Source organism: Pteropus vampyrus, unplaced genomic scaffold, assembly GCF_000151845.1.
Source record: "Pteropus vampyrus isolate Shadow unplaced genomic scaffold, Pvam_2.0 Scaffold38, whole genome shotgun sequence".
NCBI classification, from domain to species: domain Eukaryota; kingdom Metazoa; phylum Chordata; class Mammalia; order Chiroptera; family Pteropodidae; genus Pteropus; species Pteropus vampyrus.
The window spans coordinates 2405666-2410269 of record NW_011888819.1 but is presented as its reverse complement, the minus strand read 5'-3'; the positions used below and the strand labels follow the sequence as shown (position 1 = coordinate 2410269).

The 4604-nt window shown below is 32.3% G+C and overlaps 1 pseudogene; it reads right to left on the bottom strand.

Moving 5' to 3' along the window:
- Positions 1-1024: 1024 nt before the first annotated feature.
- On the bottom strand, positions 1025-1143 carry LOC111738451 (annotated as a pseudogene).
- Between the last annotated feature and the right edge of the window lie 3461 nt (positions 1144-4604).

Sequence of the window (4604 nt, the reverse complement as noted above, 5' to 3'; positions counted from 1 at the left end):
AAAGTCTCCGTCAATCTAAATAAAATTTTATTATTTTAAGCCACTAAATTTGTGATAATTTGTTATAACAGCAATAAGGAACTAATGCCAACTAAACTATTAAACCAGCATGAAAGCAAAATCTATTTCAGACATATATAGATGCAAAAATTCATTTTATGTACTCTTTTCTTGAAGGATCTTGGTGGGATATGTCTTCTAAACAGAAGGAATAAACTCCAAAAGAGAAAAACATAGTAACCTAGAAACCAAATTACAACACAGAAGATACAGGAATTTTTCCATCCTGTGGGCTGCCATTTCTTTTGGCTTATTACAAGACAACAGAATGTTGTAGCTATATCAAAATCTACGTATTTGTCCACTAAAAATTTACAGCTATAAGCTACCAAATAGAATATTTGAAAAGTGGCATATAGAATTCTGAAAAATTTCAAAGCAAAAAAAACAAAATTTCATGACAAATTAAACAGTTTGACTTTCAGTCATGGTTCTTTCTTATAGAAGGATAGAAACAAGAACAAGAGCAGCTATAACATGTACGGTTAGCTTACTCTCAGATTGTCATTAGCTTAAATTCCTTAACACACACACACACCCACACAATAAGGCAGGTTTGTAATTTATTCACATTTCGAGATAGTGGAACTGTGGTTTAGAGAAGTGATGGAACTCTCCAATGCCACAGTAGTATTGAATAAATAGATTAAATGAGAACTGACCTATTTCCACTTACACGACAGGCTAACATGCCAGCTTCATATTGGATATGATCAATTTTTATCATAAAGAAAATATTTCTGTTTCACGTAAAAAAATGAGGATTAAAACAGAATCAGCCATGAAGTCAAAAGATATTTCCACTTGTCTAACTGAACTGGCCTTAATGTCACAGTCATTTTACTTATTTATTTAATTTTTATTATTTATTTATTTATTTATTTTTTAGGTGAGGTCACCCTCGGTTGACCTTACAGATTGCAAGGACTTTGTCAGCTTACAATCCCTTATTTTTTATTTTTTGTGTCTACGACACCTGGTCTTCCTAGGTGATCTCCCATCCAAGTACTAACCAGGCCTGACTCTGCTTAGCTTATGAGATCAGAAGGGATCGGGCTTGTTCAGGGCAGCATGGCCATAGACCACAATCATTTTAAGAACAATTTGAAATAAGACCACTCACCTGGAGATTGTTAGAGACATGACATATATTTACCTGCCATGAAAAATGTTTTCCTTATACATGGTGTCTAAAAAGTTTGGGATTTTATTTCCTTTCTTTGGAGCTGGAAAAGCTCAGTAACAAATTTGTATTTCATACTACAATATTATATAATATTATCTGGTTTTAGGCAGTGCCAGAAAAGAAATGAAAAAAATAAATAAATAAACAGAATATATGCTTTTAAAATGAATATGAACCATGTATACTGGTTTCATATCAGATTTTTAAATGATTTTTGAACTAAATGTGAAAATATCTAACAAACAGAATACTTCAACTAGAAATCCATGAGTTGTTTGTGAGCTTGATTTTTAAGACTCAGCAAATGTGAATTAAACAACCATTATGTGTCTATTGCTGTAATATGTTTCATTTTTTATAATACTGAGACTAGCAACAATCTTATGAAGAGATTTTATACATGAGCTCCCTTTGACAGAGAGGTTGATTACCCATAGTTATAGCTAATTATGAACAATAGTATTATTTGAAGCAAGTATTCTGACTTCTGCTATAGCTTTGTTAAGGATTTTTCCAAAAAAAAAAAAAACCAAAAAACACTGAGTTAGAGAGATATATTCTATCCAGAATTTTAAATGCAAACCACTCACTCAGTAAGAGGATGGATGCATGCTTGCTTTCTTTTTTCAGAGATAAAATTTCTAAAGCTCATTTATTCTTATTTTGGTACAAAGGCAAAAATGTTATTTCTGAGTAAAATCAATAATATCAGAGTGTTACATTAAATAAGTTGAATATTATAAAGATGTTGTAGAAAGTTATACGTGGGCTATTTTTGCCTGAAAAGCTTTAAACTTTTAAAATAAATTAGAAAGAAAACACATTAGTTAAGTGTTAATTTTACTCAATTATTTATTTTCGATCTCAGTTTCTGGGGGAAATTATTACTTAGTTTACACAGCAGAATTTCTTTTTTTAACATATAGAACTTTCCGGAAATTATTTTATAGCAATAACATTTAGACTACCAGTCAAAGGTGGCAGATTGAGGAAAGACATTTACCTCCTTCCCTCTCAATATCCTGTAGAAATAAAGAAAATTTACTTTAAGATTTGTAAACCCAAAATATGGTTCTCAAAGCAAGAAAGTGTGCTATTAATGCATTTCACTAACGTTGAAGATTTTCTGGAATGTAGCACTGAGATTGGATTGGAGGAGCAACTGAGTAGAGCAAAAGGAAGTGATTGCATAGAGAGAGGCATCCTTTTCAACAGTATCCTAGAAAAACTGTCAGGTCTGATTGAATATGCACAGAGAACAGGAATAAAATGCAGAACCATCTACAGAATTTCTGAGCCTGTTGTACTTCTCCAGATCACCCACCTGTACAGAAAAGCAGGCTGCTCCTTTCCAGGTTTCTTACCATCTACTGAACCTCTAAATTAGAGTCCCATAGGTCTAGGTCATATGATATTTTCTCTGCTCTATACTTTTTCCTACTAAACTTTTTTCATTTCTTGAATATCATCTATCTGTTGATAACTACCTTTTTTTTTTGAACCTCCAACTTCCACCTAGACACTAGAGCTCCAAATTGCCAACTGACATGCCCACTTTTATGTTTCAAGACTTCTATTGTGATGGCTCATTTTTGGGTATTTGTTTGCCCATTTTGTAGTAACAACACCTTAGTCATCCTTTAAAAAAGTACTTTTTCCAACTCACCCCACATGGTTCAGGTTGGGTTTATTCTTTTATCTGCTCCAAGAATCAACCTATATTCCAGGTTTAGCCAACCACAAGAATCAATTCTAACCAATGAAAAATGAGCTAGTGCTTTTACTGAAATTATAAGAAAAAAACAAGAAAACCTTATTCTGCTAGGGTTAACAAGGTGAAGAATATAAGTATGGAGTTTCAAGAGGTCACCATGAAAAGAGAGCTGATTAAATACACACACACACACACACACACGCACGCACGCACGCACGCGCGCGCACGCGCACACACGCCTACACAGAAATAGGGCCAAGAGCAGAGAGACAAAGACAACATTTTAACCATATAATTTGAACCTCAGACTTCTGTTTCCTTCCTCAGATCATCACATTTTTTCCACCTTTGCGATATTGCTATGTAGTTGCAGCTCCCTTTACCAGGAGTGCTCTAAGATCCTAGTCTTTGTCTGGATTCTTCCTTCTCGACCTGTAGGTATCAATTTAAATATTACCTCTGAAGAGAGGTTTTGTTCAGCTACCAAAATGGCACCATCGATATTCTCTGTAAAGGCAAGGCAAGGTGCATCCGTCATATTATCTTATAATTAGTTCATTTACTTTTTATTATTTGTCATTTCCCTTGAAATTCAAGCTTCACATGGGCATCACATTTGTGCTGTTATATTCCTGGACTAGTGACTGGTGCATAGCATGTGCACGCTAAATGCTACTGAATAAATGTATAAATGAATAAATAAACTGAAGATAAGAATTGTACAATCACTCAAATTTGGGAAGTTAAAGGAAAGTAAATGGAATTGTAAGAATGCTAAATTTCTCATGTAATATAAGGATGTCATAAATAAATCCTGAATAAAATACTGAATAGATTTTTTAAAAAGAATAATACTTATATTATTGGGATGATGGTATACAGCAGAATAATTTATACAGAAAATGTTAATAGCTTTCCTTTCTAATGTAGAATTTGATTAATTGTGTCTGCTAGTCTGCATAGTCTGCTAGTTTTCATGTGGATGACTCAAGGTTAAAGGAAGGAAGTTTTACAATTTAATTAGGTGTGCTTCTGCTTTATTTTCTTTTTCACATACATTACTTTTTCACATGTATTTACTTTTTCACGGGTTTTACCACTCTAAATTATGATGATTATATTAATGTAGTTTAATTTTTATAATAAATTTGATTTAACACTAAAATGTTAAGTATTCTCTATATTATAATGTTATGAGTTATTTTTGTTTTAAAAGACAAGTGGAAATTACTTAAAATATTCAACTAAAATTTTATAAAAGTTGAATACTAAGTCAGTATAATTTACAACTATTTGCCTCATGTCTACTGTTTTCAAGACACTAGATTATATAAGAATGATTAAGATTTTGATCCTGCTCCAAGAGAAGGAATAAAGAGGAAAAATGTGGACATTCATTTAATATTTACTCTGTACTTGTGTTCTACATAAACCTTCACATCAGCCCTGAGAGATGACAGGACCATTTTGGAGTGAAAGGGACACTCAAAATATTGGAGGATTTTCCAAATGTTCTTCACTTAACCAGGATGAAAGTAAGATTGAAAAGTGGGAATTTTTCGCACTATTTATTTTGCTATAGTATGTTGTTTTTGTTACAAAAACATAAACATTTTGGAAATTTGTATTTAAAAATATAATATG